Genomic DNA, 22,898 nt, shown 5'->3' on the forward strand with positions numbered 1-22,898 from the left:
AGTTCTGTGTATTCTTGCCACCTCTTCTTAATATCTTCTGCTTCTGTTAGGTCCATATCATTTCTGTCCTTTATCGAGCCCATCTTTGCATGAAATGTTCCCTTGGTATCTCTAATTTTCTTGAAGAGATCTCTAGTCTTTCCCATTCTGTTGTTTTCCTCTATTTCTTTGCATTGACCACTGAGGAAGGCTTTCTTATCTCTCCTTGCTATTCTTTGGAACTCTGCATTCAAATGGGTATATCTTTCCTTTTCTCCTTTGCTTTTCACTTCCCTTCTTTTCACAGCTATTTGTAAGACCTCCTCAGACAGCCATTTTGCTTTTTTGCGTTTCTTTTTCTTGGGGATGGTCTTGATTCCTGTCTCCTGTACAATGTCATGAACCTCCATCCACAGTTCATCAGGCACTGTCTATCAGATCTAGTCCCTTAAATCTATTTCTCACTTCCACTGTGTAGTCATAAGGGATTTGATTTAGGTCATACCTGAATGGTCTGTTGGTTTTCTCCACTTTCTTCCATTTCAGTCTGAATTTGGCAATAAGGAGTTCATGAACGAAGCCATAGTCAGCTCCTGGTCTTGTTTTTGCTGACTGTATAGAGCTTCTCCATCTTTGGCTGCAAAGAATATAATCAGTCTGATTTTGGTGTCAACCATCTGGTGATGTCCATGTGTAGAGTCTTCTCTTGTGTTGTTGGAAGAGGGTGTTTGCCAAGACCAGTGCGTTCTCTTGGCAGAACTCTATTAGCCTTTGCCCTGCTTCATTCTGTACTCCAAGGCCAAATTTGCCTGTTACTCCAGGTGTTTCTTGACTTCTTACTTTTGTATTCCAGTCCCCTATAATGAAAAGGACATCTTTTTTGGGTGTTAGTTCTAGAAGGTCTTGTAGGTCTTCATAGAACTGTTCAACTTCAGCGTCTTCAGAGTTACTGGTCTGGGCATAGACTTGGATTACCGTGATATTGAATGGTTTGCCTTGGAAACGAACAAAGATCATTCTGTCATTTTTGCAATTGCATCCAAGTACTGCATTTCAGACTGTTTTATTGACTATGATGGCTACTCCATTTCTTCTAAGGGATTCTTGCCCACAGTAGTAGATATAATGGTCATCTGAGTTAAATTCACCCATTCCAGTCCATCTTAGTTCACTGATTCCTAGAATGTTGATGTTCACTCTTGTCACCTCCTGTTTGACCACTTCCAATTTGCCTTGATTCATGGACCTAACATTCCAGGTTCCTATGAAATATTGCTCTTTACAGCATCGGACCTTGCTTCTATCACCAGTCCCATTCACAACTGGGTGGTGTTTTTGCTTTGGCTCCATCCCTTCATTCTTTCTGGAGTTATTTCTACACTGATCTCCAGTAGCATATTGGGTACCTACAGACCTGGGGAGTTCCTCTTTCAGTATCCTGTCTTTTTGCCTTTTCATACTGTTCATGGGATTCTCAAGGCAAGAATACTCAAGTGGTTTGCCATTCCCTTCTCCAGTGGACCACATTCTGTCAGACCTGTCCACCATGACCAGTCCGTCTTAGGTGGCCCCATATGGCATGGCTTAGTTTCATTGAGTTAGACAAGGCTGTGGTCCATGTGATCAGATTGGCTAGTTGTCTGTGATTGTAGTTTTAGTCTGTCTTCCCTCTGATCCCCTCTCTCAGTGCCTACCGTCTTACTTGGGTTTCACTTACCTTGGATGTGGGGTCTGTCTTCACTGCTGCTGCAGCAAAGCACAGCCGCCGCCCCTTACCTTGGACGCGGGGTCGCTCCTCTCGACCGCCGCCCCTGAGGTATAGAGAGGCTTTTTTTTAGTAACCTGCCTGAGATCACTAGTAACTACTGTGTTCTAAGCAAAAGATCACTTGGCAAGCATGAAACTTAGCAAAGAGAAGTAAAAATCCTTGAAGCTATTCTATCTGGATCATGATCTATTCACTCATTCCTTTTTCAACATTTACTGAGCACCTATTATTAGCTGGGCACTGCCTAGATACTTGGCCTACTAAGGTGAATGTAACACAGTTAAGTGCCCTCCTGGGACACTTAGTCTAGTGGGAAAGACATATAATAGCAAGAGAGCTACACTTTGAGAGTGAATAGGAAGGAAGCATTTAATTCTACTTGGAAAGATTAGAGTAGCTGTTTACCTCTCCAAAGAAGAAAGAAAGGCATTCTAGGTGAATGCCTACAGGAAACCTTAATGCAGAGATGGTATGGTCAAAACAGCTTACTCAGCAGGAATGAAATAAGAAAATCTTACAATTAAGATAGTATTGCAGTATACTAATGTTCTGAATTAATTAAAATGGTGCTTGTTCCTGGAGATCAAGAGAAACAGACAAGTTTGGGATGTATATCTGAGGTAAAATTGATAAGACATGATGATTAACTAAATTGAAGGGGAGGTGGGGAAGTGAGGGAGAGTAGGAAGCTGAAGCTAGTCTAATGTTTATAGCTTGAGGACTTAGATGAATGGTGGGATCACTGGAAGACAGTCAGATTTTTTGAGGAAGGATGGACCTCTATTTTGGATTTACTTAGTTTGAGATGCCAACCAGATAGCCATGTGATGTCTCATGGCAGGAAGTTGGTTTGGATTGCAGAAGAGCTAGGCAAGAGAGTCTGTGGTAACTATTAAAGCCATAGAAATTAATGAAATGGGGGTGATTGTAGTGATTTTGATTGTCTAGAAGGCAGGGGCAAAAAAAAAGACGGGCCATTATTCTTCTGTTTTCAGTAAATCCTTGTTAAATTTTTAGGTCCTTTTTTGTCTGCTTAAGTAAGTGCTTTAGTAACTCTTATTTGTGGTTATGTTAAAATGCACTCAAAAACTGTTGTTTTTTTATTGTGGTTGTGGTTACACGTCAATTTTGTCAAAAATTTTGTACACAGAAAGGTACATTTTATTGTATTAAAAATTGCTAAATAGGTAAGTGCATCCAGAGTTTATTCCAGAGTTCTGTGGGTACTTTTCTCTTGTGTCCTTTTAATGGAATCTGTTGAGAACTTTTCATAATGCCAGAATCTCATATTAACAGATGTCTCTAATCTTTCTCTCCAATTCTTTGACCTAGCTGACAAATATGAAAATGAGTATATTTAAATGTACCCATCCTTCTCCTACATTGTTTATTGCTCCTTGAACACAGAAGGCAAGAAAGGCTCTAAAGAGTCTACAGATTGTACTTACCCAGCCATTTTCCCCACCAAAAAATTGTGAATGATTTTTCACTATAGATATCTATAGTATTTTTTTAAATTTCTTTTTGGATATTTTCCTCTCCTTTCAGGTATGTGTGGTAGGAATTGAAATAAGGTTATAATTTCATTCTAGAATAAAGAATGAGGATTTGTTGTTGTTGTTGTGTAGTCACTAAGTTGTGTCCGACTCTTTGTGACCCTGTGGATCCCGACTCTTTGCCAGGCCCCTCTCATAAAAATAGTTTGAATTAGCTAAAGTAATGTCAGTTGGGAAACTCAAAGTTTATAGACATGAGATATTTATAGGAGTAATTGGGTTGATTATCAATTATATGGAAGTCCTAAAGACACTGAACGTGTAGTTTCAATTTTTAATAACTTGTTGTGCAGCAATGGAAAACTCAGACACCTCCCTTTCTCCGTTGGACTGTGCCTTGACAATGTTGCCTTGTAGGAAGTACATGCTCGTTAAAAACTTACACAGTGGGGCAAAGAAATAAATTACTACTTACTTTTGGAAGTAATTTGCATTACACTATCTGATTGGATAAACTTTTCTGGCAAGTATGGACAGTAACCAATAAATATGCACTTTGGTTGTCAGATTGTCTACAGCCAATTTTGAGCCATTTTCTTTTACATCACAGTAGTTTGCCATTTAACATAGCAACCCAACTAATGATTGCTTTAGTTTGTTCTCGACAGTATGTGCAAGCTCAGTGTTAAATTGAGTGTCTTTGGGTTTGATTTTTGGTTTCGTTTCAAGTAGTCATTTTTCTCTTCTTGATCCATTGCCACTTAATACCAATCTCAAGTCCAAGAAACAGATTCTTAAGTGTCTTGGAAACAGTAGACTGTATTGAAGGGTGTAATTTCATCTCCACCTGAGACCTGCCTCTTTGATTATGTGATTGTAATATTTGTTTTTTCTGTGGTTTATCATTTTTATTTGAAAACTGTTAAACCTAAAATTTGTATCTACTAATTCGTGGAGTTCATTCTGTTAAATGGGACATTGAACTCCAATAGGTAGACTTTGCTAGCACCTGGAAGACTAATCTTTTTTCAGTTGCAGCCAATCTTAAAGGGCCTATAGGTAAGGGTTTTTTCTTTTTTTGATTGTCGTTGTTAGTGATAGAATTTTGGGACTTCCCACATGATTTTTTTGATAATATCATGGGCAGGATCCTTGCCAAGTAACCCTTATATTTGACTTCATGTCCCATTTAGTTCAACTGCTCCTTCCTTTCCCAGTTGATGCCTTGTTGGATACCTAGATTATCTGCTCTGAACCCAGAGTCTGGAGTTGGGCCCCACTGATAATTTGTGGTGTAGTCAGAGCAAGCGCGAGAAGACTTCTCTCATTTTGAAAGATGCTTCTGGCCCTAGCGTGAGACTTGCTATGTTTGGTGAGTTTTACGTGTAGGTATATGTAAGGTTGGCTTTGATTTGAGTGCTTCCTGTTGATGCTTAAAACTGTGATGCTTTTTTATATTTTAGAGATCCCCTGGTAAAAGAAGAAACTGGTGGCAGTTTTCTTAAGAGATTTAATATTGGGTGTGGTTGATTTACTTGGGTGAGGAAAGGAAAAAATTTGTTAGGAGTAATCTCATAGTGGGTGTTCCTAAATTGTTTTCCCACTTTTCTTATAAAATTAGAGGGAGCTTCTGTTGAAAACAGACATACTGCATTAGATATACCTCATTTTCCTGGTTCTAAAATTAAAAAAAATTTTTTTTCCACATTTCAGCGAAAGACCCAAGTTGTTCCTCCCCCTATGGGATAGCATACTACAACTGCAGATGTAATAAGTATTTAAAATAGCACATTATAGAAAAGTAAACTTTTATATATATCTGTTTTTAGAAACTCATGTGTTCCCCCTGGAGTTCCCTGATGTTTACTTCAGTTCAGTTTCTCAGTTGTATCGGACTCTTTGCAACCCCATGGACTGCAGCACTCCAGGCTTCCCTGTCCATTACCAACTCCCAGAACTTGCTCAAACTCATGTCCATTGAGTTGGTGATACCATCCAACCATCTCATCCTCTGTCATCCCCTTTTCCTGCCTTCAGTCTTCCTTAGCATCAGGGTCTTTTCCAGTTAGTCAGTTCTTCTCATCAGGTGGCCAAACTATTGGAGCTTCAGCTTCAGCATCATTCCTTCCAGTGAACATTTAGGACTGATTTCCTTTAGGATTGACTGGTCTGATCTCCTTGCAGTCCAAGGGACCCTCAAGAGTCTTCTTCAATACCACAGTTCAAAAGGATCATTTCTTCCGCACTCAGCCTTCTCTATAGTTCAACTCTCACATCCATACATGACTGGTGGAAAAACCATAGCCTTGACTAGACGGACCTTTGTTGGCAAAGTCAAATCTCTGCTTTTTAATTTCATGGCTGCAGTCACCATCTGCAGTGATTTTGGAGCCCAGGAAAATAAAGTCTGTTGTTTGCATTGCTTCCCCATCTATATGTCATGAAGTGATGGGACCGGATGCCTTGATCTTAGTTTTTTAAATGTTGAACTTTAAGCCAACTTTTTCACTCTCCTCTTTCACTTTCATCAAGAGTTTCTTTAGTTCTTCTTCTCTTTCTGCCATAAGGGTAGTGTCATCTGCATATCTGAGGTTATTGATATTTCTCCAGACAATCTTGATTCCAGTTTGTTCTTCATCCAGCCCGGCATTTCTCATGATGTACTCTATAAGTTAAATAAGCAGGGTGACAATATACAGCCTTGACATAGTCCTTTCCCTATTTGAAACCAGTCTGTTGTTCCATGGCCAGTTCTAACTGTTCCTTCTTGCCCTGCATACAGATTTCTCAGGAGCCAGGTAAGGTGGTCTGGTATTCCCATTTCTTGAAGGAATGTTCCACAGTTTGTTGTGACCAACATGGTCAAAGGCTTTGGTGTAGTCAATAAAGCAGAAGTAGATGTTTTTCTGAAACTCTCTTGCTTTTTCAGTGATCTAGCAGATGTTGGCAATTTGATAACTGGTTCCTCTGCCTTTTCTAAAACCAACTTGAACATCTGGAAGTTCACGATTCACGTACTGTTGAAGCCTGACTTGGAGAATTTTGAGCATTACTTTGCTAGCATGTGAGAAGAGTGCAATTGTGCAGTAGTTTGAGCATTCTTTGGCATTGCCTTTCTTTGGGATTGGAATGAAACTGACCTTTTCCAGTCCTGTGGCCACTGCTGAGTTTTCCAAATTTGCTGGCGTATTGAGTGCAGCACTTTCACAGCATCATCCTTTAGGATTTAAAATAGCTCAGCTGGAATTCTGTCACTTCCACTAGTTTTGTTCGTAGTGATGCTTCCTAAGGCCCACTTGATTTTGGACTCCAGGATGTCTGACTCTAGGTGAGTGATCACACCATCGTGGTTATCTGGGTCATGAAGATCTTTTTTGTATAGTTCTTCTGTGTGTTCTTGCCACCTCTTCTTAATATCTTCTGCTTCTGTTAGGTCCATACCATTTCTGTCCTTTATTGTGCTCATCTTTGCATGAAATGTTCCCTTGGTATCTCTAATTTTCTTGAAGAGATCTCTAGTCTTTCATATTGTATTATTTTCCTCTATTTCTTTGCACTGATCACTGAGGAAGGCTTTCTTCTCTCTCCTTGCTATTCTCTGGAACTCTGCATTCAAATGGCTATATCTTTCCTTTTCTCCTTTGCCTTTAGCTTCTCTTCTTTTCTCAGCTATTTGTTAAGGCCTCCTCAAATGACCATTTTGCCTTTTTGCATTTCTTTTTCTTGCGGATGGTCTTGATCACAAAACAGATTTCCCAACCTGGGGATCTGGCAAAGGGACTGAGAATCCCCAGGGAATTTTTGACTTTGGAGGCAGTGGGATTTGATTACAGAACTTATACAGGACTGGAGAAACAGACTCTTGGAGGGCACAAACAAAACCTTGTGCGCACCAGGACCCAGGAGAAAGGAGCAGTGACCCCACAAGAGACTGACCCAGACTTTCCTGTGAGTGTGCAGGCATCTCTGGCTGAGGCGTGGGTCGGCAGCAGCCTGCTGCAGGGTCAGGGGCACTGAGTGCAGCAGTGTGTGCTCGGGACCTTTAGAAGGAGGTCGCCATTTTTCTTCATTACCTCCACCATAGGTTGGTCTCAGGTCAAACAATAGGGAACACAGCCCTGCCCATCAACAGAAAATTGGATGTTTACATGGTACTTTGTAAATACTTCTTAGTGAACTAAGATGATAATTTCAAAGTGAATGACACTCATTAACTTAATTAACAGATACTTTATTGAGTATCTACTCCATGCTAGACATTGTACCAATTATTTAATAATTAAAAAAAAAACAGTTAAAAAATACACTAAGAGTTATTTCTGTGTGTTCTGTTAACACTTTTATCAACTCTGAGATCATGTACTATCCCATTTAATTGAGGGATAAACAACTGAGTTAATAGGGATTCTTTGCCAGTGCAAAATAAGGAGCTAAATTGATTCTCAGTGTACTGATAACAATTTTTGGGTGAAAGTAGCTAGATCATATGTGGCGGAATTTAACCATACATGCTGTTAAATCCACTTTTGATCTAAGATAGAACTTAGGTCTCCTTGTGATTCATAGATCTGCAGTCCCAGTTGCTCACCTACTCTTTGTGCTTCCTTGTACTCAAAGATGTGGGAGAATTGAGCAGTCAGTCATGGGGGGTATATACTGGTACAATATTTCGTTGAGCAATTTGGCATTATCTCTCAAAAGAAACAATGCTTAGACTTGAGGTTGCTTGCATTTATATTCAGATACACCTGTGTGCTACATTGCAGTAGCAAAAACCCAGAAACCACACATCAGGGTACGGTGGAATTCTTTGCAACCTTCGGAAAGTTAAGGTACATGTGTGCTTCCAAGGAGAGAGGGAGAAGGAGAAAGAGTGTGTGTGTGTGTTTGCTGGCACATGCTTTCTTTTTTGGTTTTGTGTGTTTTTTACTTGTTTCTGAGGATCCAAAAGAAAACATTGGTGTCTTTAGGCTTAGGAAGAGGATTTGGGTGTCTGGAAGGTAACTTTTACTGTTCAGTTTTAGCTTCCTATAACTTTCAAATTATTTATACTGAATACGTGTTGCTTTTAGTTTTTAAAAAGCATATATGAAGAGAGGCAGATGTAATTTTAAGTTTTTCCAAAGGGTCATAGAACTTTAACTCTGGCAGGGACCTTAGAGAACCTTGGATAATTGCCCTCAATTTAAATATAAGAAAACTTAGATTTAGGAAAGTATCAGCAACACCTACGCTAGAATTCAGATCTCAAGGACTTCAAGAGCTTATGACTATAGTGATGTGTTCTGTTCTTATTCTGACAGTTTATTTAACTGATGTCCATTTCTCATTGTGAAGAATTGATTTTGAAAGACACAGTAAAATGTTGACCTTTGTAAGACAGATCTTAATGTAACTACCTCTGGCAATAAAGGTAAAGTGGTAGTGTTAACTCTTACCTACATTTGTAACTTATCCTTAAAAGAGAATTTATTTATGAGTTCTGTAAGTTTTTAATATTTGAAATGAGTTCAAACCTTCTCTTTTTTATTTGAGTACTAGCTGACTATCTAGATTTTTTAAACGATTTTACTGGGTTTTTGTTCCACCTAATTTTCAGGAGTGAATAGATGGAGAAATACTTTTTGTGTCTTCTAAGTGCCTTGCTGTTTAAAGATCAAGTATACTGAAAAAGATGATAGGGAAATTGTTTAATGGAGGAATTTCATATATTGAAGATGAATTCTCAGTTCTTTAAAATATGAGTTCTTCTTTTAACTATGCTGCTGCTAAGTCGCATCAGTCGTGTCTGACTCTGTGCGACCCCATAGATGGAAGCCCACCAGGCTCCTCCGTCCCTGGGATTCCCCAGGCAAGAACACTGAAGTGAGTTGCCATTTCCTTCTCCAATGCATGAAAGTGAAAAGTGAAAGTGAAGTCGCTCAGTCGTGTCCCACTCTTAGCGACCCCATGGACTGCAGCCTACTGATGCTAAGTCGCATCAGTCGTGTCTGACTCTGTGCAACCCCATAGATGGAAGCCCACCAGGCTCCTCCGTCCATGGGATTTCCCAGGCAAGAGTACTGGAGTGGGGTGCCATTGCCTTCTCCATCTTTTAACTATAAATTGAGTCTTTTAATTTTCTCTTAATTCAGACCAAGCGAAGAAATTGATAGTGCTGAGACTGGTGGTTTAGCTTGAGACTGGACATCCAAACTGCAGTCAATGAATATTTTTTATGGTTGATTGACTTTAGGGTCCAAGCAATGATTTTTTGTTTTGTCACTAAGTTCAAACAATGTTTTGTTACTAAGTCGTGTCCCACCAGGCTCTTCTCTCCATGGGATTCCCTAGGCAAGAATGGTGAAGTGGGTTGTAGCCACTTTAATTGTGTTGTAAGCGCAGACTGACCTGTGGAATTGGTCAGACTGACCTGACAGTTGACTTAAACAGTTGAATTAGGTATGACTGGAAAACAGTCATTTTACTGGATATTCATTACATCCTTTTCTATCTCTAGAATATTTTCCCTAATTCCTTTATTCAGCAGATGTCTATGAAGCACCTTCTATGTGCCAGGCACAATATAGGATTCTCTGGGTGCATGAGTATTCAGGCTGATAGCAAAGAGTATTCAGGCTCCCTTGAATCAAGTAGTATTACAACTTTTCTTGGTTTTTTAGTATCACCCAAAAGGGATTTGTTACAGTTTTTGTTATTATTTATTTCTGCATCTCCAAAAATGCTTTTATGTGTACCTTTTCTTTTATTACTTGTAAGCCAGTTTCTCATCTCAGGAAAAACAGATCTCAGCTCCCAGTCAGTCCCGTTATGATCAGCTGTTTTCCTTAACTGGTAGAAAATAAACTGTGTACTATGATGCCTTCTTAGTGGTCAGAAAAACTAGTAATTTATTTTAGGCAAGATAGAATCCAGGCTTGATATTATAATTTTTAAAAAGAGAAGCCTGCTGCTGCTGTTGCTAAGTCGCTTCAGTCGTGTCCAACTCTGTGCAACCCCATAGGTGGCAGCCCACCAGGCTTTGCCGTCCCTGGGATTCTCCAGGCAAGAACACTGGAGTGGGTTGCCATTTCCTTCTCCAATGCAGGAAAGTGAAAAGTGAAAGTGAAGTCATTCATTCGTGTCCGACTCTTTGTGACCCCATGGACTGCAGCCTCCCAGGCTCCTCTGTCCATGGGATTTTCCAGGCAAGAGTACTGGAGTGGGGTGCCATTGCCTTCTCCAAAGAGAAGCCTGCTGCTGCTAAGTCGCTTCAGTCGTGTCCGACTCTGTGCGACCCCATAGACTGCAGCCCACCAGGCTCCCCTGTCCCTGGGATTCTCCAGGCAAGAACACTGGAGTGGGTTGCCATTTCCTTCTCCAATGCATGAGAGTGAAAAGTGAAAGTGAAGTCGCTCAGTCGTGTCCGACTCCCAGCAACCCCATGGACTGCAGCCTACCAGGCTCCTCTGTCCGTGGGATTTTCCAGGCAAGAGTACTGGAGTGGGGTGCCATTGCCTTCTCCAAGAGAAGCCTAAGTGGATGCAACAAGATGATTTTCAAAGATCAAGGATGGTTTTGTTAAACATTTTTGCAGCCAGAAGAAAAAGAAGGTTTAATTGTTTCTTTTGGACATAAACAAGAGAAAGACAAGGGGACTGCTTCTGACTTTGAACTGGGTGTTATCTTCCCAGAGCTCCCATTGTTTAGGTTCTGGTTTCAGATTTGCAGGACCAGAATGTCAGTATTATAAGTGCATTCAGAAGATGATCAGGCTATATAAACTGTAGACAGTGTAGAGAATTAATTCACAGAAAACAAATCCATGGACAAATAAGGATGGGGCTGTTACTTTGATTGTGGTCACTGAACACCTTTTTTAAAAAGAGATGACTGTTGAGCTAAATGTAAATAACAAGCAAGCAATATGAATATCTAGAAGTGTCTTCCAAGCTGAGGGAAAATAGTGCTAAGGTCTTGAGATGGAAAACAGGCTTGGCTTATTTATAGAAAGAAGGCCAGTGTGTTTGGAGTAAGGGGTAGGTGATGAATTTGGCATAATGGGCCAGTTTCTGTTAGGATCCTATAGGGCTCCAAAATCACTGCAGATGGTGACTGCAGCCATGAAATTAAAAGATGTTTGCTCCTTGGAAGAAAAGCTGTGACCAACCTAGACAGCATATTAAAAAGGAGAGATGTTACTTTGCCAACAAAGGTCCGTCTAGTCAAAGCTGTGGTTTTTCCAGCAGTCATGTATGGATGTGAGAGTTGGACTATAAAGAAAGCTGAGCACCGAAGAATTGATGCTTTTGAACTGTGATGTTGGAGAAGACTCTTCAGAGTCCCTTGGACTGCAAGGAGATCCAGCCAGTCCATGCTAAAGGAAATCAGTCCTGAATATTCATTAGAAGGACTGATGCTCAAGCTGAAACTCCAATACTTTGGCCGCCTGATGTGAAGAACCAACTCATTGGAAAAGACCCTGATGCTGGGAAAGATTGAAGGCAGGAGGAGAAGGGGATGATGGAGGATGAGATGGCTGAATGGCATCACTGACTCAATGGACATGAGTTTGAATAAACTCCAGGAGTTGGTGATGGACAGGGAGGCCTGGCGTGCTGCGGTCCATGGGGTCGCAAAGAGTCAGACATGACTGAGTGATTGAACTGAACTGAACTCAGGGTCAGGTAAATGAGACAGAATTTTATTTTAAGTGTGGATAAATGGAAGTGTGACATGATTTGATTTACTTTAAAAAATGCATGTATTTATTTATATGGCTGTGTCAGGTCTTAGTTGCGGCATGTGGGATCCTCGTTGGATCATTCAGGATTTTCTTTGCTGTGGAAGGACTCTTTAGTTGTAGCGCATGAGCTTAGCTGCTCCACAGCATGTGAGATCTTAGTTCCCCAACCAGGGATCGAACCTATGTCCCCTGCACTGTTAACACTGGTTTACTTTTTTAAAGTTCATTGTGGCTGCTCTGTGGCGAATAGATTGTCCCACAGAAAAAGCTGGAAGATCAATTAGAAACCAGGTAACACTGGTTCCGGTGAGACAAAACTGCACAAAAGTGGATGAACTTTGAAATGGATTAATGTGGAATACATTAGGGAAGCAGTACAGCTGACGAGACTTGTTGATAGATGGGATATGGAAAGACGGGGGTTTTGGCTTGAGCAACCGGACGGAAGATGGTGCCATTTAGTATTGTAGTCACGTTACACTTCTCAAATGAATATAATTAAGGAATGTTAGAAATCGTGCTTTTTAATTCTGTAAGCTTCTGGCAAAGGAGAGAGATCTCCTCTGGAAAAGACAGTGTTTGTTTGTTTTTGGTAAACTCGGAAAACTCTGACATATTAGAACAGTAGAGATTTCATTTAAAAAATTAACGATGATTAGGTGCTAAAATATAGAAAGTTATTTTAAAAGTATTAGGACATAGGATTTTTTTCCCAGGTTCTAGTCTTGAAAGTAGGCCTGAGCCTATCAACGGTTTGCCCAGGTGTTAATAATAATGGTGCTCAGAATTTGTTATAAGAAAAGAACACAATTTTCAACAGAGTTACTGCTTGAAAATGAAATCAGAATTGAAAGGTAGGATATATAGTTAGGTATCTTTTATTGGGGTGTTTATCCAATTCTTCCATGTTGAATAATCCTTGATCTAAGAATCATCTGGTCACAGGAATTAAAGTATTGGATTAGAAGCTGAAAGACTTGGAGTTCTGAACTCAGTCCACTTTCTTAATAGTCATGTAACCATGATAGCTATTTCAAATCCTGAAAGATGATGCTGTGAAAGTGCTGCACTCAATATGCCAGCAAATTGGGAAAACTCAGCAGTGGCCACAGGACTGGAAAAGGTCAGTTTTCATTCCAGTCCCAAAGAATGCTCAAACTACCGCACAATTGCACTCATCTCACACGCTAGTAAAGTAATGCTCAAAATTCTCCAAGCCAGGCTTCAGCAATACATGAACTGTGAACTTCAGGATGTTCAAGCTGGTTTTAGAAAAGGCAGAGGAACCAGGGATCAAATTGCCAACATCCGCTGGATCATCGAAAAAGCAAGAGAGTTCCAGAAAAACATCTATTTCTGCTTTATTGACTATGCCAAAGCCTTTGACTGTGTGGATCACAATAAATTGTGGAAAATTCTGAAAGAGATGGGCATACCAGACCACCTGACTTGCCTCTTGAGAAACCTGTATGCAGGTCAGGAAGCAACATTTAGAACTGGACATGGAACAACAGACTGGTTCCAAATAGGAAAAGGAGTACGTCTAGGCTGTATATTGTCACCCTGCTTATTTAACTTATATGCAGAGTACATCATGAGAAACGCTGGGCTGGAGGAAGCACAAGCTAGAATTAAGATTGCTGGGAGAAATAGCAATAACCTCAGATATGCAGATGACACCACCCTTATGGCAGAAAGTGAAGAAGAACTAAAGGGCCTCTTGATGAAAGTGAAAGAGGAGAGTGAAAAAGTTGGCTTAAAGCTCAACATTCAGAAAACTAAGATCATGGCATCCGGTCCCATCACTTCATGGCAGATAGATGGGGAAATAGTGGAAACAGTGGCTGACTTTATTTTGGGGAGCTCCAAAATCACTGCAGATGGTGATTGCAGCCATGAAATTGAAAGACGCTTACTCCTTAAAAGGAAAAGTTATGACCAACCTAGACAGCATATTCAAAAGCAGAGACATTACTTTGCCAACAAAGGTCCATCTACTCAAAGCTATGGTTTTTCCAGTAGTCATGTATGGATGTGAGAGTTGGACTATAAAGAAAGCTGAGCGCCGAAGAATTGATGCTTTTGAACTGTGGTGTTGGAGAAGACTCTTGAGAGTCCCTTGGTCTGCAGGTAGATCCAGCTAGTCCATCCTAGAGGAGATCAGTCCTGGGTGTTCATTGGAAGGACTGATGTTGAAGCTGAAACTCCAGTACTTTGGCCACCTGATGTGAAGAGCTGACTCACTGGAAAAGACCCTGATGCTAGGAAAGATTGAGGGCGGGAGGAGAAGGGGATGACAGAGGATGAGATGGTTGGATGCCATCATCGACTCGATGGACATGGATTTGGGTGGACTCCAGGAGTTGGTGATGGACAGGGAGGCCTGGCATGCTGCAGTCCATGGGGTCGCAAAGGGTGGAACACGACTGAGCGACTGAACCGAACTGAACCATGATAGATTGTAACCTCTTAACTTCTGTTTCCTTATTTGTATTGTCTTTGTTTGTTTGTTTGTTTGTTTCCTTATTTATAAAATACTTGCCCTGCATGCCTCACAGTTCTGTTAAAAAAATCCCAAAGAAAATCATGAATGTGAAAGTATTTTGAAGACAGTGAAGCACTGACTACTGCTTGTAAGGGAACGGTTATATAGTTTAAAGCACTTAACCACAAAAGGACCTTAGAAGTCCTTTTAAAGACGACAAAAAAGTGCTTGCTTTGGCAGCACAAATACTAAAATTTGAACAATACAGCGATACAGAGAAGAGTAGCATACCCCTCCCCCACAAAAAAGACAAGGAAGGTAGTGGTGGGAGGGTTCAGGTTATATGTTGACTGTGAATCTTGAGGTTATGATTTCCATTAAACTGTAGTAGTACTCAGCTCTATAAACCTATTGTATGTGGCCTTGTCATTCTTAACCAAAATGACTTGTGAAACAGAGAACCACAGATTAATGCGATGAGGATGATATAATGAAAGTTTGGTTTTGCTCTCTTATTTGGTAGTTAGAATTTTATTCCTTGCCATAATGAAAATGAAAGGCAGCAGAATGTGGTTAGTATTTTTTACTTAAAATTTTCCCCCTTTATTTGCTCTTTGGGCTATGGAGTGGGCTTTTGTTTGGTTTACTTGGAGTATCGTTTTCTTAAGAAAGGAGAAGTGTACACCTGCCAGAGGCTTGCTGGCAGCTGAAAGCAGCTGTTGGTCAGCAGGAGAAAAGCTGGGGGAAAAGCAGGTTGGGGAATGGAAAACGTAAAGCAAGAGGGAGGAAAAACAGATTTGAAGGCGTGCTCAAGAAAAAGCATTTAAATCATTTTCCAAAAGGCTCAAGTTTTCTTTTTAAAAATCTGTCTTTGAGTTCAGGTACTATTCTTTGAGGTGATTGAAGAAGGGGTTGGTCTTAGAGGAGAGTGAATGAAAGGGAAAGATGGAGGACAGGTTTTCAGGAGGTTAGAGGTAGATGATGAAGAGGAAGGAGAAGGTGCTCTGTGGAAACGTGAGAACTGACTGAGCATGTCCTGGGTTACTGTATGTTATTCTTACTGAAGTATAAAGTCAGTCCCTTTACTCCCTCTGCTTAAGTAACACTAGTGCTATGTTCCCATTAACTGGGGGCAGTATTTAACCAAGAGCTAAGTTTTTTATTGTTGAGAAGATCTGGACTGAATTCATTGGCTTTTTTGGTTTGGTTCAGACTATGTTATTGTGTATTTAATATATTGCTCTGATGTTGATTTTTTTTTTAAAGCTTTTCTAACCTACTGTTCCCTCTGAATTTATTGTTTTTGAGGGGACGGAAAAAAAGAGGCCTAACAAGAAGTAGAGAGATTGTGACACCTTCAGTTGAAGTCCTCCTGATTGACTTTCTCAGTTTCTTTTTCCCACATCACTCCCAAGAGACAATCTCTAATCTCTGACCATGAATTTCGTGTCCATCCAGTACAGGGTGTGTACGTGAATGTGTAAATTCTATCACAGTCACTTTTTTCATTTATTCTATTTTTTTCAAGATCCACGTGGATCCACATAGATCTAGGTACCTCGTTTTAGCTTTTTACCCTTCTGTATGAATATTTCAGTTTACCAAATCCCCAAACCTCCATGATGGATATTTAAATCGTTTCCATTTTTCTTTTTGCCATTACAGACAAAACTTCACTGAACAACCACCTCATACAGTTTTTTCCTCCTCCTTCCTTGTTATTGCTTTTTTGGTTTGAGTTTTGTCCAAAATATCTTACTTTAATTCTCCCATTTTGCCAGTTTTCTTTTACTAAGACCAGAGGCTCTGAAATGTTCTTTTCCTATGGATTCTCTCTGGACTCGGATAAATATGGCAACCTTTACATTAATGTTTTGCATTTTTATTGTTTCATATCCAGTAGCTGATTTTCGTATACATCAGTGACTACTCACCTTTTCCCTTTCTCCATTATATGTTTTATTACTGTTTAACTTCTAGAATATGTCTCACGCATTAAATGTAGGACTAGTAAAATATGTCTCACCCATTAAATGTAGGACTAGTAGTGAGTGATCTCCAATCCAGTTCATGCAATTCTTGTATTGTCTTATAAATTCAGCATGATCCAAATGTAGCTGATACTTACAAAAGAGTTTTTTGTAGCATTCTTAGCCAAAGTAAACATTTTAAAAGTGTCAGCCTTTACCTTAGAACTATTACAGGTAAATTTTGTTTAGGGATCATATAATTCAGTGACCAGTGTCTTACTTGTATCTTTTTCTGGAATCTTTAATCTACTGTGTGGGTGCGTGCTCAGTCGTGTCCACATGGCCTGTAGCCCGCAGGACTCCTCTGTCCGTGGAATTTCCCAGGCAAGGATACTGGAGTGGGTTGCCAGTTCCTTCTCCATTATCCACTATACTTTAGTCATTATTGTGAGGTTGGGTGTATTTTTAATTTTTATGTTGCATGTTTTTTTACCCCTTTTAAAAGCTGGGTTCCCATTCAGAGCTTTGAGCACTTGGAATGCTAAAGTGTTATAAAGGAAAACTGGTTCTCTTCTCTAATAATACACCCCCCTACCCCTACCACCTGCTGAAGTGTTTTAGTAGGACTTCCTTTCTTGAATATATCAACTTTGTCTTTAAGACACAATATATGTCTTTAAGAATTTATGTGCTAAGTATGTTTAAAAGCAGTTGATAAGACCTTAAAATGGAAATGTTAGTAATAAATATAACTAGAATATCAGGTGCCTGTGTATTTTCTTACAGATTTGTTTATGTCCTTAAGAAATAGTTCAAGTCACAAGTTATTGTGGTTGGAAAGTAACCTTTGGATCTGGGCTTGTTCTGACTTTATTGTAGGTGAAGTGTTCCACGGAAAATATAACCTCTGTATGTTCAGAAGTATCTGTCTGATCACCCAGTAGGCAGTTTTCAGTGAATTATACCTTCCTTATCTTGTAATCACCAAGTTTGAATGGAGTTCTTTACCTGCTCTTTATCACATTAGTCCTATGTTTTATGCTGCAGAGAAATGCTTCTATTTTGAATCTTTCTTTAGAATAAAAATATGTTCTTATGTGGAACACCAGCACCATGAAGTTTTGTTTTTCCTTCCACTCTAGAAACTCTGCTATAAAAAGTTTTAGTTCCTAAGTCAAAAATAATTTTTTCTTTGAACCGTAGTTACCGTCTTGGGATATTTCATCTGGATCCATAATAGAAGACTTTAGTGTTTCTGTAGGCATCAAAATATGATAAAAAGAATCTTCTTCTTGAATTATATTTTGTTTGCATAATTCTTATTTAAAACACCTTTTTCCTTGATTTTATGAAAATATGCTCACTAAAAAAAAAACTTTAAAATAATAGAAAGTATAACTAAAGGAAGCAATCCCTCAGTCTTTATGCCACATCTGGTTGAGTAGTTCCCTTAGTGGTTACGGCGACTTAGTTCTGCACCAGCAGTACAGGAGAGCACTTGTCTCTCTGGGCTTTCCCAGCATTGTCATCATTAAAACATGCCATGCACATTTGTTTTAGGGGAAGATACAATTTAGTTCATATTGACTTTTTATTTACCTATAAGTCAGTAGTGATAAGAGTGGAAATCTGAATCTTTTTAGTAAAACTTTGTTAATCAAATTTGATTTATAGAGAGGGGAAACCTTTTTTTCAAATGTATAACTTACTGTCTAATCTTTCAAGGATAGAAATCTAAAGCGCAGATTAATTCAATCATTTATTAAATAAGTATTTATTTCTGATTTTCCATGTGCCAGACACTGTCTGGGTATAGCAACAAAACAGACATCTGCCTTCTTTTACATCTCAGGTAAAGTATGGTAGATGACTTTATGTGCTGTAGAAAAAAAATGAAGGAAAAATAAGACTGTGGCTGTAGGGGCTGGGGATGACATGTTTAAAGGTGTCAGGGAAGGCCTCACAGAGCTGGTGATTATTAGGGAAAGCCCCACAGTGGTGAGGTTGTGTGCCAAGAGAATATCTGGGGAAGGAGTTATCCAGGTAGGATAAAGGGCAGGTACAAAGCCCTAAGGCAGGAACGAGCGTATTCTGTCTGAGAAACAGCAGCAGAGAAGAGCAATGTGGCTGGAACACAGAGAGCTCCAGAGAACATAATTGGAGATGAGGCGAGAGAGGTAATGAGGTCCAGATTGTGCAGGGCCTTTTCAGTTATTTTAAGGACTTTGGCTTTTACTCAGAGAGAGATGGAAATCATTGGAGGTTTCATCCATGATTAAACTAAAAAGGTAATGGCAAAAAATACTTATGTTCAGAAGTTTTTGTTTTTTCTTATAATTTGGGTATTAACTAGTGGCTCCTCGTGAGCCACAAAGATTTAAACATTTGTGTCAGTACTGAAAATTTCCCAGAAATACAGATCTTAAGTATTACATTTAAATTCAGAGAAAGGAAGTATAATAGGAAAGCCTGTCTATAGATATTCATTCCTGGGTGGCCCTGCTTTATTACTGAGTTCTTATCCTGAATTGTCTTGCAAAAAAAGTCAAGGATGTATTCTGTGGAAGACACTGTATTCACCCTTAGACATTGGAGGAGATATACGCGTACCGTATATACTCTATTTTATGTTAATGCCTTGTATAACCACCGTTTATACCTATAAATACCATTGCTAGCACCCAGAAGAAGCTTGCTGTGTTCTAGATCATAGCCCCTTGTAGATCATAGTCCCTGCCACTGCTCAGAGGTGTCACTGACCTGACATTTGTGGTAGTAGATGATTGTGATTTCACCACGTAGGATTCATTGCAGACCAATATAACTTAGTTTTGTCTGTTTTTGAACTTTATGTAATTAAATGGAATAATACTACATGTCATCTTTTATGTCTTCTTTCATAACCCAACTATATGTTTGTAAAGTTCATCTGTGTTGTTACGTAGAACTGTAATTTAATTGCCATGTATATATATTCCTGTCATGAATATATCACAATTTGTGTATCTGTTCTGTTGATATTTTTGTTAGTAACATTGCTGCTGTGAATGTTCTCATTTATATGTGCTGATGGACATGTGCAGGACTTTCTCCAGGCCATATTTGGGGGTGCAATTGTTGGATCTTTAGTTAGGGGCTTCCCAGGTGGCGCAAGAATAAACTGATTTCCAAAATGGTTGTACTGATTTGTCTTTCTACCCACAGAACAGGGTGAAAGTGTTCCTGTTCCTTCTAGTCCTTATCATTATTGTCGGACTCAAATTTTGCTTGTCCACTAGGCCTAAAAGTGTGCATTCTAATTAACTGAGAAACCAAAACATTAAACACAGTTGGTGTTCAGTAAATATCTGCTAGATAAATTTGACCTGACTCTTGCTATTTTAAATCTTCTAATCACGACTTGTCCTCTTGTAGATTCAGTAGTTTAGTATGGTTTTTGGTGAGGGCTCAAATCCACTGCTGATAGTAACTAGACTTGGTTAACCAAAATAAGAGGAGCTTATTTGTACCAGGGTAGCAGTTAAAGATAACATTTACATTTTCAGGAAAAGATTCTGTTTTTTAGGAATCACCAATGTAGGCAGTATTTCCTTTTCTCATAAAAAGGAAGATAGCACCAGAATTTTCTGCCTAGCTTATGTTCCTAGAAGCCTAGAAACCATTTTTATCCCTATTTTTGTTTTGAATGACTTTGTAGGATATGGTAGATTATTTAGGGTGGTAGTGGTTAGCTAAGATATCTCACCAGTCTTCAACAGCAACCTCAGTGTGGCAGCTGTTTATTAAAACCATAGGATACATAGCTTTGTTTAAATGCATCTTGCTTCAGTGTAATTGACCCACAGAGCACTTTTTATAAAGGGTATGTTACATGAAAACTTGATAGTAATTCTTTAAGCATTTTGTGAAGTTGCTGGCAAAAATGATTGCTCTCCTATTATAAATGTTGACATGGGGCAAGTCACTTATTTCATTATTGCTGTATTCATAGGCCAGTTCATTAGAATAATTAACTTGAATTTTTCTGACTTTAATTTCTAAGTATAAACTTTTTGAGAAATGACTAGAAACTAGAGCACTCAGAACTAGTGATGAGATAACAAGAATGGTAATTTTGACTAGTAAATCCTAGCTAATGTATTACTTGCTTTTGTAAAATTTTCTCTTTTCAGAATAGCCTAAGTAAAGACTTGTATGAGATTCAGAATCTTAAGTCTGATTCATCATCTCTATTTCCCACAGAGATTTCCTGTTAGACAAGACAAATAAGAGTCTTCCTACTGACTTGGTGAGTTTTTACATAGTTTTATTTTAAACATAGTTTATAGTTTTATTTTAAACATAGTTTAAGATAGATCATGAGCACAGAAGTGGAATGAAATGCATAGAAGTATTTATCATGACTTAAAAAAAATACACATCTTGAGTGTAATAAACTCTCTCATTTCAGTGCAAATAGTGTGTAAAGTTGGAAGTCATACAAGGTGAGAATGTAAGTTTTTTGTTTTTTTTAATAATGACCATTACAACCAGTGTTAAACATTTTTCATAACTGGTTTCAAAAGAGGTTTTATTCTAAATATTCTTTCCTGGAGTAAACCAGAGTTATTTATTCAGGTCTTCTCTGGTGACTGCTATATATAGGATAAGGCTTTACACTAATGATGGAGACGAGAAAAGGTGTTTGGATTTAAAATTTTAATTAATGGTTGATAATACATGATCTGGACATTTTTAGAGTAAGATTATTTTTCTCCCTAGAAAAGATCTTCAGAGAAATTTATATTCTAGCTTATAAAAAGAGATACCTTAAAGCAATTCATGGGCTTCATTTTACTCTATATAAAAGGAGTTTGATTTTGAGCAAATTATCTTTGTGTATGTACCTTAGAATTCATCTTTCTATGTGTAACTTAGATATTTCTGCCATTCTAGCTACCATCTTGAAAGTTTTGCTTGTGGCATGAGGTTCTTACCTTAAATGCTTATGTATGTTTTTACACAGTTTTATTGGGTAAAATAGGTGTTATTGCATTTTAATCTTTTAAATTCTGCCAAATCATCAGGAGCCAGGAAATTGTGTTAAGACAGACATTTTAACTTTGACCTGTTTTGTCTGCCTGTGTGGTTTTACTTTTTCCTTGCGTCATGAATTTTGGAATGAACACTTAAAACCGAGAACTTGCTGCTCATCGTTTGTCCCATTTAGTTTAGTTAGAACCTTACCGTTACCATAGAAATTGGCTTATTTTTAAGAACTTTGGAAAGGAGAATTTATTTTTTGCAGGTGGTTTTAGGTAGGGAACATGGATCCAATGTAAACAGTCATCAGATTTCTCTACTTAAGACCACACTTGAAGGAAACGAAAGCATACATATACCTCAGTATCTCCTTTGTAGTTAGAGAGAGGTCTAGATGTCTCTCACTGAAAGTTTCCAGAGAATACTGAATTCCATACTACTAGGTAGTGGTTGTTGTTCAGTCGCTGAGTCGTGTCCACCTCTTTGCAAACTCAGGGACTGTAGCACGCCAGGCGTCCTTGTCCTTCATTAGATCCCGGAGTTTGTTCAAATTCATGTCCATTGAGTTGGTGATGGCTATTTAACCATCATATCCTCTGCCATTCCTTTCTCCTTTTTCTTTCAATCTTCTCAACATCAGAATCTTTTCCAGTGAGTTGGCTCTTTGCATCAGGTGGCCAAAGTATTAGAGTGTCAGCATCAGTCATTCCAATGAATATCCAGAGTTGATTTCCTTTAGTATTGGCTGGTTTGATGTCCTTGCAGTCCAAAGGACTCTCAAGAGTCTTCTCTGGCACCACAGTTCCAAAACATCAGTTCTTTGGTGTTCAGCCTTCTTTATGACCCAGCTCTCACATCTGTACGTGACTAATTAGCTTTGCTTATGTGGACGTTTGTTGGCAAAGTGATGTCTCTGTTTTTTAATACACTATCTGGGTTTGTCATAACTTGCCTCCCAAAGAGCAAGTATCCTTTAATTTCATGACTGCGGTCACCGTCTGCAGTGCTAGATAGTATGTAGTCGTAAATGCTGAAGAGGATTGGTTGCCCTTGTAGTAGACCAAATCCTCTGGAGCAGGTGGGTCTTTTCAGCTTCTGAGTTAATGAAGTTATCCCAAATTGTATACCTCAAGGCCAGTTTAGAATTTCTTCTTTGGTATGCATTGTTTGGCCCCTTCTCTAGCCAGATTGTGTTAACAAGAAATATTTTTAAAAGGTTTGACTAAAACATTGGTGGGCAAAGAGAACTGCTTGTTGAATATGGCTTCTCTAAAGGCCAGAGGACCCTGTGAGGTTATGCAGCCTCTGCCTATTTGTTTCATAAAATGACTCCTTAGTTTTTGAATTCATTACAGATTGGACATGCTTAAATTGTATTAAGGCCAAGCCACTCATCTGTTTGCTGTTTGATTTTATAAGGTTCTTCATAATTGTAGTTGAGAGGAGAAGGTGA

The 22,898-nt window shown here is 39.0% G+C and overlaps 1 protein-coding gene across 2 annotated transcripts in view; it reads left to right on the plus strand.

Annotated features, from left to right (window-relative positions):
• Nucleotides 1–22,898, plus strand: part of SPOP (speckle type BTB/POZ protein) — an 82,527-nt gene that overhangs the window by 25,213 nt on the left and 34,416 nt on the right. The window contains exon 2 of one of the 2 annotated variants that reach the window (XM_027516889.1): nucleotides 20,666–20,711. The exons of the other annotated variant lie outside the window; for it this stretch is intronic. The gene's annotated coding sequence lies outside the window, so the exon portion shown is untranslated. The remainder of the gene's footprint in view (nucleotides 1–20,665; nucleotides 20,712–22,898) is intronic. 2 annotated transcript variants of the gene reach the window in all.

This window comes from Bos indicus x Bos taurus, chromosome 19 (genome assembly GCF_003369695.1).
Source record: "Bos indicus x Bos taurus breed Angus x Brahman F1 hybrid chromosome 19, Bos_hybrid_MaternalHap_v2.0, whole genome shotgun sequence".
NCBI lineage: Eukaryota > Metazoa > Chordata > Mammalia > Artiodactyla > Bovidae > Bos > Bos indicus x Bos taurus.